Below are 14,990 nucleotides of genomic sequence, written 5' to 3'. Positions count from 1 at the left end.
TATTACCAGCCTGTTACCTTAATTAATGAAATATGCAAACATTGTGTAGAAAAGGAACATTTAATAAACATTAATCATCAAATGAAATGTATTTATATAGTGGTTTTTACACAAAGCACCCTTATAGAAGTCCAGAATCATCAACAACAAAAAAAAAAAACCCTGGTGAGCAAGCCAAAGGCAACAGTGGTCAAGGAAAATCTCCTTCAAAAACTATAGGAAGAAACCTTGGGAGGAACCAAGACTCACAAGAGGAAACATCATCCTGGTGCCATTAATACAGGTAATGAGTGGAGGACAGAGAAGCCTCTTAAAGAAGTTGTTACAGGTCTGTAACAAAAAAAAAAACATAATATAAACAAAAAACCTTCATTCCATCATTAAACATGAATAGAACTATAAATAATTTTGTATCTTTGTTTCTTCCAGTGTTAGAAGAATAATTTAGACAGGTACATCACTGTTTAAATCTAAGGGACCTTGGTAGTTGGTCATTACAACAACCGGTAGTCCACAGCAGATTCACTGAGCCTGAAAGCGGTAAGAGGAATGGTTGTGTCCCAGATGTGGTATTCTTTGACTCTTCTGATAGCTCTCTCCACCAGGATTCAGAGACGAGCTATGGCTTGTGTTTTCTCCGTGTCCTCCTTGCTGAAGCAGGTGGATTTCTTGAAGGGGGGGATGATGAGTGTTGCACCAACATCAGACAGCATCTGGTCAATGATAAAGCCCTTGTCTGCCCTTGTCTCCTGGTTCCAGTAGGCTGAGAATTCCAGACTGTCTTGTTATTTCTTTGTCAGACACTGCCCCTGTGAAGAGCTTTGAAACAAAGGTGATTACACCACATAGGGCAACACCTATCAGTGCTCTAAAAGTTGTGTGATTCTTGTACACTGAAAATGTTTCAGACTGGAGTGTAAGCGATGATGGAGTTTTGCATCTGATTTCTGTACAGTCCAGGATCACTCTTAACGTTTGAACAGTACTGTTTAAACTTCTCTGGCATGGTTGCTTGGACTGTTCCCTTTACATCCAGGTTGGCACTGACCCCAAGACCAGGTATAAATAGTTGGCCCATGTGATGAGAACTCTGCTTACAGTTGTTGTGCTGACCCCAAAGATGTCTGCAAGAACCTTCTCTTTCAGGCCAACTGCAACACAGCAGCAGTACCTGAACAATTAATCCACAAGTGCCAGTCTTTGGTTTGGACTTGGTTTCTCAATTTCCATCACACCCCTCGTTCAATACTGTTCATTTGTTAAAAAACATCTGCAATACATTAGCGTATACCGATTATTGGTTATGATTTTTTAAATTCCTGTTTGATTTTTGGGTCTGGGGTAAAAAGTAAAAAAAAAAAACATAAACATTTTAGGTTTATATACTATATGTATTTTATACACACACTATGTTTTATACACGCACTCCTTTATAATCGTGTGTCCTGTAATCAATAGATTAACATAAATACTGCGTCCTGCTTTAAAAATGTGATTTGCATATCTGTCACGTGCTGCATGCCGGCGTGATGTTTGTTGGACACGCCCCCACGCGATGCGATGCTGGCGACTCGGCGACGGAGAGCGATTTTATCGCTTTCGGTGTGAACGCACAGTTAAATGCGAGGTCAGTGATAAGAGCAATGAATAGCCAACCATATGACCATAAAATAGCTTTATTGTAATGTGCTGTTATGGTACCAGACTAGGAGGGTTTGGGTTAGCTAACGTTTATATAAAACTTGTCAGAAAGCTCTCTGAAACATAAAGTTACATTACTCTCTGGCCACGTCCAAAACTGCTACTACACTGAATGTGTAAAAAATAAAATATAATGAATAAAACAAATAAACGAATAAATAAAAGGACACCATGGTTTGAAGTGTTTTCAGTAGTGCAGTATGTAATGTTCCAGAGTGTGCTGTTTGGGACACGGACTGTCCAACATTAACGTTAGTCTTGTCTAGTCAGGAAACCTTAACATACCATTTTTTGTCATTTCATTTCAGCATGCCACCAAAGAAACAAATAAAACCACAGGACACAACACTCCTGAGTTTTTTTTTTAAAGAGCGGAAATAGTTTAAGTAAATAATAATAATCAAACCTGTTATATTATTTTAAATATTATGTATCACCTTATTAGGAGAGTACTGGTACAAAGATACAGTAACAGTGCAGAAGCTGCAGAGATCATTCATGCTTTGCCTTCAGAGGTACATGGATTATTTGGGCAAGTGGAAGCTCTGGTTGCTTTTAGTAGTCCATGTTTCATCCTCTGAGGCAGAGAGAAGTTTTTTGGTTATATCTGAATATAATCCATACATTGCATGCATAATTTATTTAAAGTTTGTGGACAACAGTCATGTTGTATTTTGTTTATTTGCAATTTACCGTAATTCCACAAATGTTCTATGTCACTATACATACAGTGATTAACTACCTTGCCTACAGTGGAATCAGTTTATATTAATATTTTAGAGGATAGGATGGGCTTTGATTTGATAGCAAATGTATGTCTGTCTGCGGGTTAGAGGGCGCCGAGGGCCGCTGGAGCATCTGGGGAGGAACATGGACATGCCCTTGCGCCGCCCCTCAGTCCCCTCTTCCTCCCCACATTGCCAATGGGGTCGGTCTGATGAGACATGAGGGCCCGACGCATAGGCTCATAGCACCCCCCCAAAAAAAGTCTTAGGAAAATCCACCATACTGGTGGAGAAGACCACTCCAGGAAGAGGTGTAGTAGCACCTACAGTCTCAGACATGCTGTAGGGCTGGGGGGCAACACCGGAGAACCTAGCCTGTAAGAGTTTGAAAAACCCCTCCACAGTCCAGGCTTCCTCCGTCCGGTGCGCAAGGATGAGGTTTGCCCACTGAAGCGCCTTTCCCTGTAGTCTTGCCCTCATAAAGAGCACCAGAGCCTTTTCCGGTGGCATAGGGCATGTCAGGAACTGAAAATACAGGCTACATTGTAGAACAAAGGCATCAGCATTACGCTCCTCTCCATCGTACATGTCTGGGGGAGTCAGTTAAAGAGGGCATTGCAACAGGTTTACCTGCAGTGTCCAAAATGAACACATGACTGCAAATAGTCCAGCTGTACTGAAAGTCCTCATCACTTTGGGAGGAGGCAAGCAAGCAACATGCCTCACTCCACTGTCCGCTGCGTTCATTGTAGGTCGGTTATTCTGTAACAACTAGGAGAGAGGGCTGAACGCAAGTGCGGACTGAACAATGAATTTAATGACAAAACTGATACATATACACAAAGCACAACAAAACATACCCCAAGAATAATCAAACACCCTAACTTATGAACCAAACCACACTAACAGAAATAGCTGGGTGAACAAGGCTAAATAAAAGCAAAGACATCAACAAGCAAAATCACTAGAGAAACCAAAGTCACACAAAATACAAGGAGTACATACAGACTAGTATTACAGACACAAAAGACCAAGATACCAAATCGCATACAAACAAGAGATTAAACACAAGACTTAAATACACTAACCACCAAGGGACTCAACAAGACACAGCAGAAAGCAATAACGAGGGGGCAGGGGAGTGAAGACAGACACAACTAGGAAATTTCAAAATAAAAGACAAACAGAAGACATGACCGACAGGAGGGAGGCAGGACTGACACTGACCCATTTTCATGCCTGTTTAAAGACTGGTTTAGGCCAGTGGTTAGCAACAACCGAGAGGCCACTTCAGTCCGCCGCTTTAAGTCATGCTGGTATTAAAAAATATTTTGTAGTATTAAAAAGGTATTAAATTCAACTTAAGAATCTTTGTATATACCCTGATGTATTAAATCTGTATTTATATTACCAGCCTGTTACCTTAATTAATGAAATATGCAAACATTGTGTAGAAAAGGAACATTTAATAAACATTAATCATCAAATGAAATGTATTTATATAGTGGTTTTTACACAAAGCACCCTTATAGAAGTCCAGAATCATCAACAACAAAAAAAAAAACCCTGGTGAGCAAGCAAAGGCAACAGTGGTCAAGGAAAATCTCCTTCAAAAACTATAGGAAGAAACCTTGGAGGAACCAAGACTCACAAGAGGAAACATCATCCTGGTGCCCTTAATACAGGTAATGAGTGGAGGACAGAGAAGCCTCTTAAAGAAGTTGTTACAGGTCCTGTAAACAAAAAAAAAAAAAACATAATATAAACAAAAAAACCTTCATTCCATCATTAAACATGAATAGAACTATAAATAATTTTGTATCTTTGTTTCTTCCAGTGTTACAAGAATAATTTAGACAGGTACATCACTGTTTAAATCTAAGGGACCTTGGTAGTTGGTCATTACAACAACCGGTAGTCCACAGCAGATTCACTGAGCCTGAAAGGGTAAGAGGAATGGTTGTGTGCCAGATGTGGTATTCTTTGACTCTTCTGATAGCTCTCTCCACCAGGATTCAGAGACGAGCTATGGCTTGTGTTTTCTCCATGTCCTCCTTGCTGAAGCAGGTGGATTTCTTGAAGGGGGGGATGATGAGTGTTGCACCAACATCAGACAGCATCTGGTCAATGACAAAGCCCTTGTCTGCCATGCATGCATCTCCTGGTTCCAGTAGGCTGAGAATTCCAGACTGTCTTGTTATTTCCAGTCTTGTTGTGCCAGTCTTTGGCTTGGACTTGGTTTCTCAATTTCCATCACACCCTCGTTCCTCTGTGCTTTACTCCAGTACACCAACCTGGATGCTGAGGGAGCAACCGACTCCCAAAAGATCAAAAATACCTTCTCTGATGGAAAACGGGTGTAGAATCTGAACTTCTCATCAGTTGCACAAAATCTGTTGATTGCAGGCCCCTGAGCTGAGATTCTAATTCTCTGACCTTGGCCTCCAATTCTCTGATTTTTTCAGCAGCAGCATCCAGGGCACCCTGAAAAATGCCGACAAAAGCATCAGGGTAAAATGTCGTCTTTACAATACAGACATTTATATGGAAGCCCATTCCCACCACCTAAAGTAAAAAAAAACAGCACCATTATATTTTTTTCTCATTATTAAGTAAATTGCTATCTCATTATTTCGAGATACTAAGTCATTATTTTGAGATACTATAGTATATAATGACTTAGTATCTCAAAATAATGAGATAGCAAATTTTATTTTTTATTTTAGGTGGCGGAAATGGGCTTCCATACATTCCATTTATCTTCTTTATCAGAGCACTGTGTTTTAGAGCAGTATTGTGTAGCTCTTGTCGTGATGAAACGTTTAAAACGTGAGTCAGCTGCCCTCTAGTGGCTGGCTGCAGTACAACTTTTAACCCCGCCCATTCCCATGTTGGTGAACGGGCCGGACGACAAACTTTGAATTTTTATTTACACGTAAAATAAGTTTTTTGAGCAATTATATTTTGTCAATTCTGTAAGACCCCATTGCGTTAGTATCTCTTCCAGTGTTTTTCTCTATGATAAACAGATTTTATAGAAGTTATTAAGTGTTACTTAAAGGGGTGTGGCGATAAGGTGATTGACAGTTAATAGCTGCGTTGGGTTGACATCTAATACCAGACGCTCAAACGTGAACGCGAAACTCTCGACAGCAAAACTCTCGACAGCAATATTAAAACCTTTTACCTTTGTTTATTTTGTAAAACGTCAAAAGTGTCTATACTGGTGGGCGTATCCTAACAATGTCGGAGCGGAGATAGGTCTCTGGCGGAGATACTGTCCTGCCTACCGGTTCTAATGCGCATGCTCTGGCTGCAATTTTCAAGATGGCAGCGTCCTTGTGGCCATCTTGGTGGCTTCAAAAACTCACAATGGGAGTCAACGGTGACGTACCGTCCATTATATATACAGTCAATGTCACTGACCCGAGCTCTCGCCTCGCTGGAGCGGCGGGTAGTTTGCGCCCGTGTTAAACGCGAGGTCAGTGATAAGAGCAATGAATAGCCAACCATATGACCATAAAATAGCTTTATTGCAATGTGCTGTTATGGTACCAGACTAGGAGGGTTTGGGTTAGCTAACGTTTATATTAAAACTTGTCAGAAAGCTCCCTGAAACATAAAGTTACATTACTCTCTGGCCACGTCCAAAACTGCTACTACACTGAATGTGTAAAAAATAAAATATAATGAATAAAACAAATAAACGAATAAATAAAAGGACACCATGGTTTGAAGTGTTTTCAGTAGTGCAGTATGTAATGTTCCAGAGTGTGCTGTTTGGGACACGGACTGTCCAACATTAACGTTAGTCTTGTCTAGTCAGGAAACCTTAACATACATTTTTTGTCATTTCATTTCAGCATGCCACCAAAGAAACAAATAAAACCACAGGACCACAACACTCCTGAGTTTTTTTTTTTAAGAGCGGAAATAGTTTAAGTAAAATAATAATAATCAAACCTGTTATATTATTTTAAATATTATGTATTCACCTTATTAGGAGAGTACTGGTACAAAGATACAGTAACAGTGCAGAAGCTGCAGAGATCATTCATGCTTTGCCTTCAGAGGTACATGGATTATTTGGGCAAGTGGAAGCTCTGGTCAGGTTGCTTTTAGTAGTCCATGTTTCATCCTCTGAGGCAGAGAGAAGTTTTTTGGTTATATCTGAATATAATCCATACATTGCATGCATAATTTATTTAAAGTTTGTGGACAACAGTCATGTTGTATTTTGTTTATTATTGCAATTTACCGTAATTCCACAAATGTTCTATGTCACTATACATACAGTGATTAACTACCTTACCTACAGTGGAATCAGTTTATATTAATATTTTAGAGGATAGGGTGGGCTTTGATTGATAGCAAATGTATGTCTGTCTGCGGGTTAGGAGGCGCCGAGGCCGCTGGAGCATCTGGGGAGGAACATGGACATGCCCTTGCGCCGCCCCTCAGTCCCCTCTTCCTCCCCACATTGCCAATGGGGTCGGTCTGATGAGACATGAGGGCCCGACGCATAGGCTCATAGCACCCCCCCCAAAAAAGTCTTAGGAAAATCCACCATACTGGTGGAGAAGACCACTCCAGGAAGAGGTGTAGTAGCACCTACAGTCTCAGACATGCTGTAGGGCTGGGGGGCAACACCGGAGAACCTAGCCTGTAAGAGTTTGAAAAACCCCTCCACAGTCCAGGCTTCCCCCGTCCGGTGCGCAAGGATGAGGTTTGCCCACTGAAGCGCCTTTCCCTGTAGTCTTGCCCTCATAAAGAGCACCAGAGCCTTTTCCGGTGGCATAGGGCATGTCAGGAACTGAAAATACAGGCTACATTGTAGAACAAAGGCATCAGCATTACGCTCCTCTCCATCGTACATGTCTGGGGAGTCAGTTAAAGAGGGCATTGCAACAGGTTTACCTGCAGTGTCCAAAATGAAACATGACTGCAAATAGTCCAGCTGTACCTGAAAGTCCTCATCATCTTTGGGAGGAGGCAAGCAAGCAACATGCCTCACTCCACTGTCCGCTGCGTTCATTGTAGGTCGGTTATTCTGTAACACTAGGAGTGAACGCAAGTGCGGACTGAACAATGAATTTAATGACAAAACTGATACATATACACAAAGCACACAAAACATACCCCAAGAATAATCAAACACCTAACTTATGAACCAAACAACACTAACAGAAATAGCTGGGTGAACAAGGCTAAATAAAAGCAAAGACATCAACAAGCAAAATCACTAGAGAAACCAAAGTCACACAAAATACAAGGAGTACATACAGACTAGTATTACAGACACAAAAGACCAAGATACCAAATCGCATACAAACAAGAGATTAAACACAAGACTTAAATACACTAACCAACCAAGGGACTCAACAAGACACAGCAGAAAGCAATAACGAGGGGGCAGGGGAGTGAAGACAGACACAACTAGGAAATTTCAAAATAAAAGACAAACAGAAGACATGACCGACAGGAGGGAGGCAGGACTGACACTGACCCATTTTCATGCCTGTTTAAAGACTGGTTTAGGCCAGTGGTTAGTAACAACCGAGAGGCCACTTCAGTCGCCGCTTTAAGTCATGCTGGTATTAAAAAATATTTTGTAGGTATTAAAAAGGTATTAAATTCAACTTAAGAATCTTTGTATATACCCTGATGTATTAAATCTGTATTTATATTACCAGCCTGTTACCTTAATTAATGAAATATGCAAACATTGTGTAGAAAAGGAACATTTAATAAACATTAATCATCAAATGAAATGTATTTATATAGTGGTTTTTACACAAAGCACCCTTATAGAAGTCCAGAATCATCAACAACAAAAAAAAAAACCCTGGTGAGCAAGCCAAAGGCAACAGTGGTCAAGGAAAATCTCCTTCAAAAACTATAGGAAGAAACCTTGGGAGGAACCAAGACTCACAAGAGGAAACATCATCCTGGTGCCCTTAATACAGGTAATGAGTGGAGGACAGAGAAGCCTCTTAAAGAAGTTGTTACAGGTCTGTAACAAAAAAAAAAAAAAACATAATATAAACAAAAAACCTTCATTCCATCATTAAACATGAATAGAACTATAAATAATTTTGTATCTTTGTTTCTTCCAGTGTTAGAAGAATAATTTAGACAGGTACATCACTGTTTAAATCTAAGGGACCTTGGTAGTTGGTCATTACAACAACCGGTAGTCCACAGCAGATTCACTGAGCCTGAAAGGGTAAGAGGAATGGTTGTGTCCCAGATGTGGTATTCTTTGACTCTTCTGATAGCTCTCTCCACCAGGATTCAGAGACGAGCTATGGCTTGTGTTTTCTCCGTGTCCTCCTTGCTGAAGCAGGTGGATTTCTTGAAGGGGGGGATGATGAGTGTTGCACCAACATCAGACAGCATCTGGTCAATGATAAAGCCCTTGTCTGCCCTTGTCTCCTGGTTCCAGTAGGCTGAGAATTCCAGACTGTCTTGTTATTTCTTTGTCAGACACTGCCCCTGTGAAGAGCTTTGAAACAAAGGTGATTACACCACATAGGGCAACACCTATCAGTGCTCTAAAAGTTGTGTGATTCTTGTACACTGAAAATGTTTCAGACTGGAGTGTAAGCGATGATGGAGTTTTGCATCTGATTTCTGTACAGTCCAGGATCACTCTTAACGTTTGAACAGTACTGTTTAAACTTCTCTGGCATGGTTGCTTGGACCTGTTCCCTTTACATCCAGGTTGGCACTGACCCCAAGACCAGGTATAAATAGTTGGCCCATGTGATGAGAACTCTGCTTACAGTTGTTGTGCTGACCCCAAAGATGTCTGCAAGAACCTTCTCTTTCAGGCCAACTGCAACACAGCAGCAGTACATGAACAATTCATCCACAAGTGCCAGTCTTTGGTTTGGACTTGGTTTCTCAATTTCCATCACACCCTCGTTCAATACTGTTCATTTGTTAAAAAACATCTGCAATACATTAGCGTATACCCGATTATTGGTTATGATTTTTTAAATTCCTGTTTGATTTTTGGGTCTGGGGTAAAAAGTAAAAAAAAAATACATAAACATTTTAGGTTTATATACTATATGTATTTTATACACACACTATGTTTTATACACGCACTCCTTTATAATCGTGTGTCCTGTAATCAATAGATTAACATAAATACTGCGTCCTGCTTTAAAAATGTGATTTGCATATCTGTCACGTGCTGCATGCCGGCGTGATGTTTGTTGGACACGCCCCCACGCGATGCGATGCTGGCGACTCGGCGACGGAGAGCGATTTTATCGCTTTCGGTGTGAACGCACAGTTAAATGCGAGGTCAGTGATAAGAGCAATGAATAGCCAACCATATGACCATAAAATAGCTTTATTGTAATGTGCTGTTATGGTACCAGACTAGGAGGGTTTGGGTTAGCTAACGTTTATATTAAAACTTGTCAGAAAGCTCTCTGAAACATAAAGTTACATTACTCTCTGGCCACGTCCAAAACTGCTACTACACTGAATGTGTAAAAAATAAAATATAATGAATAAAACAAATAAACGAATAAATAAAAGGACACCATGGTTTGAAGTGTTTTCAGTAGTGCAGTATGTAATGTTCCAGAGTGTGCTGTTTGGGACACGGACTGTCCAACATTAACGTTAGTCTTGTCTAGTCAGGAAACCTTAACATACATTTTTTGTCATTTCATTTCAGCATGCCACCAAAGAAACAAATAAAACCACAGGACACAACACTCCTGAGTTTTTTTTTTAAAGAGCGGAAATAGTTTAAGTAAATAATAATAATCAAACCTGTTATATTATTTTAAATATTATGTATCACCTTATTAGGAGAGTACTGGTACAAAGATACAGTAACAGTGCAGAAGCTGCAGAGATCATTCATGCTTTGCCTTCAGAGGTACATGGATTATTTGGGCAAGTGGAAGCTCTGGTTGCTTTTAGTAGTCCATGTTTCATCCTCTGAGGCAGAGAGAAGTTTTTTGGTTATATCTGAATATAATCCATACATTGCATGCATAATTTATTTAAAGTTTGTGGACAACAGTCATGTTGTATTTTGTTTATTTGCAATTTACCGTAATTCCACAAATGTTCTATGTCACTATACATACAGTGATTAACTACCTTGCCTACAGTGGAATCAGTTTATATTAATATTTTAGAGGATAGGATGGGCTTTGATTTGATAGCAAATGTATGTCTGTCTGCGGGTTAGGAGGCGCCGAGGCCGCTGGAGCATCTGGGGAGGAACATGGACATGCCCTTGCGCCGCCCCTCAGTCCCCTCTTCCTCCCCACATTGCCAATGGGGTCGGTCTGATGAGACATGAGGGCCCGACGCATAGGCTCATAGCACCCCCCCAAAAAAAGTCTTAGGAAAATCCACCATACTGGTGGAGAAGACCACTCCAGGAAGAGGTGTAGTAGCACCTACAGTCTCAGACATGCTGTAGGGCTGGGGGGCAACACCGGAGAACCTAGCCTGTAAGAGTTTGAAAAACCCCTCCACAGTCCAGGCTTCCTCCGTCCGGTGCGCAAGGATGAGGTTTGCCCACTGAAGCGCCTTTCCCTGTAGTCTTGCCCTCATAAAGAGCACCAGAGCCTTTTCCGGTGGCATAGGGCATGTCAGGAACTGAAAATACAGGCTACATTGTAGAACAAAGGCATCAGCATTACGCTCCTCTCCATCGTACATGTCTGGGGAGTCAGTTAAAGAGGGCATTGCAACAGGTTTACCTGCAGTGTCCAAAATGAAACATGACTGCAAATAGTCCAGCTGTACCTGAAAGTCCTCATCATCTTTGGGAGGAGGCAAGCAAGCAACATGCCTCACTCCACTGTCCGCTGCGTTCATTGTAGGTCGGTTATTCGGTAACAACTAGGAGAGAGGGCTGAACGCAAGTGCGGACTGAACAATGAATTTAATGACAAAACTGATACATATACACAAAGCACACAAAACATACCCCAAGAATAATCAAACACCTAACTTATGAACCAAACAACACTAACAGGAATAGCTGGGTGGACAAGGCTAAATAAAAGCAAAGACATCAACAAGCAATACCCCTAGAGAAACCAAAGTCACACAAAATACAAGGAGTACATACAGACTAGTATTACAGACACAAAAGACCAAGATACCAAATCGCATACAAACAAGAGATTAAACACAAGACTTAAATACACTAACCGACCAAGGGACTCAACAAGACACAGCAGAAAGCAATAACGAGGGGGCAGGGGAGTGAAGACAGACACAACTAAGAAATTTCAAAATAAAAGACAAACAGAAGACATGACCGACAGGAGGGAGGCAGGACTGACACTGACCCATTTTCATGCCTGTTTAAAGACTGGTTTAGGCCAGTGGTTAGCAACAACCGAGAGGCCACTTCAGTCGCCGCTTTAAGTCATGCTGGTATTAAAAAATATTTTGTAGGTATTAAAAAGGTATTAAATTCAACTTAAGAATCTCTGTATATACCCTGATGTATTAAATCTGTATTTATATTACCAGCCTGTTACCTTAATTAATGAAATATGCAAACATTGTGTAGAAAAGGAACATTTAATAAACATTAATCATCAAATGAAATGTATTTATATAGTGGTTTTTACACAAAGCACCCTTATAGAAGTCCAGAATCATCAACAACAAAAAAAAAAACCCTGGTGAGCAAGCCAAAGGCAACAGTGGTCAAGGAAAATCTCCTTCAAAAACTATAGGAAGAAACCTTGGGAGGAACCAAGACTCACAAGAGGAAACATCATCCTGGTGCCATTAATACAGGTAATGAGTGGAGGACAGAGAAGCCTCTTAAAGAAGTTGTTACAGGTCTGTAACAAAAAAAAAACATAATATAAACAAAAAACCTTCATTCCATCATTAAACATGAATAGAACTATAAATAATTTTGTATCTTTGTTTCTTCCAGTGTTACAAGAATAATTTAGACAGGTACATCACTGTTTAAATCTAAGGGACCTTGGTAGTTGGTCATTACAACAACCGGTAGTCCACAGCAGATTCACTGAGCCTGAAAGGGTAAGAGGAATGGTTGTGTGCCAGATGTGGTATTCTTTGACTCTTCTGATAGCTCTCTCCACCAGGATTCAGAGACGAGCTATGGCTTGTGTTTTCTCCGTGTCCTCCTTGCTGAAGCAGGTGGATTTCTTGAAGGGGGGGATGATGAGTGTTGCACCAACATCAGACAGCATCTGGTCAATGACAAAGCCCTTGTCTGCCATGCATGCATCTCCTGGTTCCAGTAGGCTGAGAATTCCAGACTGTCTTGTTATTTCCAGTCTTGTTGTGCCAGTCTTTGACTTGGACTTGGTTTCTCAATTTCCATCACACCCTCGTTCCTCTGTGCTTTACTCCAGTACACCAACCTGGATGCTGAGGGAGCAACCGACTCCCAAAAGATCAAAAATACCTTCTCTGATGGAAAACGGGTGTAGAATCTGAACTTCTCATCAGTTGCACAAAATCTGTTGATTTGCAGGCCCCTGAGCTGAGATTCTAATTCTCTGACCTTGACCTCCAATTCTCTGATTTTTTCAGCAGCAGCATCCAGGGCACCTGAAAAATGCCGACAAAAGCATCAGGGTAAAATGTCGTCTTTACAATACAGACATTTATATGGAAGCCCATTCCCACCACCTAAAGTAAAAAAAAAAAAAAAACAGCACATATTTTTTTTTCTCATTATTAAGTAAATTGCTATCTCATTATTTCGAGATACTAAGTCATTATTTTGAGATACTATAGTATATAATGACTTAGAATCTCAAAATAATGAGATAGCAATTTTTTTTTTATTTTACGTGGCGGAAATGGGCTTCCATACATTCCATTTATCTTCTTTATCAGAGCACTGTGTTTTAGAGCAGTATCGCGTAGCTCTTGTCGTGATAAAACGTTTAAAACGTTAAGTCAGTGCTTAATTTGTAAATCAAACGATGCCAGAACGCAAACAGCGGCATGAGACAAGGGGTCACTGATGCCAACAATGTCACCGGCACGCACACAAAACACAACGCTTAGGCACACAAATGTCAAAATAGCAAGCCAATTCGTATATATAAATGACTTTTAAATGATTTACGTGTGTTTTATAAGTGTTTTAAGTGCAGAAGTGCATTTAAGTGCATTTTCAAGTACTTTAGCCTAAATTCCAGCAATTTACAAATCTGAAACACAAAGCAACATTAAAATTTGTCAGGTAAATATTCCTTCCCCTGTTTTTGAGGGGTGTTTCTTTATACTACTAACTAGCACACTAAATAATGTGACGCGGCAAGTATAAACGCCTCCTCCTCCTCCGGAGGTTCGCGCGATGTGTGCGGAGTCGCGCGCTACGGTCACTCGCTAAAGTATAACTAGCTTTATAGGGGAGACGCCTAAAGGCATCGCTAAAAAGGAGGGCTCTTATGTGATTTAGGAAGCCTGAATGTGGCTCTTGTGTTTAAAAAATGTATTTTATAGAATTATTTGTTCAATTAATTGGTTTAACACAGACAGATTTCTTCATAACTTATAATTAGTAGGCTTGAAAGTTACCGGATCGAGGCAGACAGTTCCCGGAACGCACCCTTCAAAATGAAAGAGTTCCCGGATCCTGTTCCGGCAGGATCCGGCTCAAATTAAGCCCTGGTTTTAGTGTACTAATGTGCTAATATACTAATGTACTGAATGTGGTTATCTTGTTTTATCTGTGGCTAATTCCTTGCTGTCAGTTGCACCCAGTGGTGAAAATAAAAATTACATGTAATCAGTTGAACTCCCATTTCAGCTAAAGGTATGCTTACGGGAGTAATCACCACACCTTACAAATCTGTTTAGATGATTTTGTTCTTTCAAATTATAACCAAACATCACAAGCTTTTTGCTAATATCAAAACCTTTTTACTCTCCTTGTTTCCAACCACAATTCCCAGCAGGGCCGGAGTGGGCCACTTTTTCAGCCCGGGAGTTTCATGCCCAAATCCGGCCCAAAATTATTTTTCCCTCCTAATCGGCCCAAACTAGAGATTGACATGAGCCGGCCCATCGGGAATCCTCCCGAATCTCCCGATTAGCCACTCCGGCACTGATTCCCAGCAGCTATAGTTGTGTGAAGTTGATCAGCACATTTCTGGCTTCTCAGGATGTACCACAGCACTAATCAATTTTTGTGGAAGGCATATGACCTCTTTCAGGTACCAGACACTAGGTGGATGAGAGCCCATTTTGAAGATATCCCATTTTGTTTTAAAACAGGTGAAAATACCATATCTTGGCTGTCTAAATGGGCATAATGGCAGGTTGTACAATTTTACTGTTGGCATTTACCATGTCAATGGATGTGTTTATTTTGGCTTTTAAGGGGGTTGTTGGTGGAAAGAAGTTGCAGGATGGCACTCAAATCCCTTCTTTCAGAGAATACATGTATGATATGACACCACTCACAACTCATCTTCAATATACTCATTGGTTGCTTGACTGATAATTTAAAGCTAGGTGTCATGCACAAAACCAAATTACACAGTGGACAGGGAGTCAGGTGATGGGAAA

This window comes from Brachyhypopomus gauderio, unplaced genomic scaffold (genome assembly GCF_052324685.1).
Source record: "Brachyhypopomus gauderio isolate BG-103 unplaced genomic scaffold, BGAUD_0.2 sc189, whole genome shotgun sequence".
NCBI classification, from domain to species: Eukaryota; Metazoa; Chordata; class Actinopteri; order Gymnotiformes; family Hypopomidae; genus Brachyhypopomus; species Brachyhypopomus gauderio.
The sequence above is the reverse complement of the archived record's forward strand: the minus strand, read 5'-3'. Positions refer to the sequence as shown.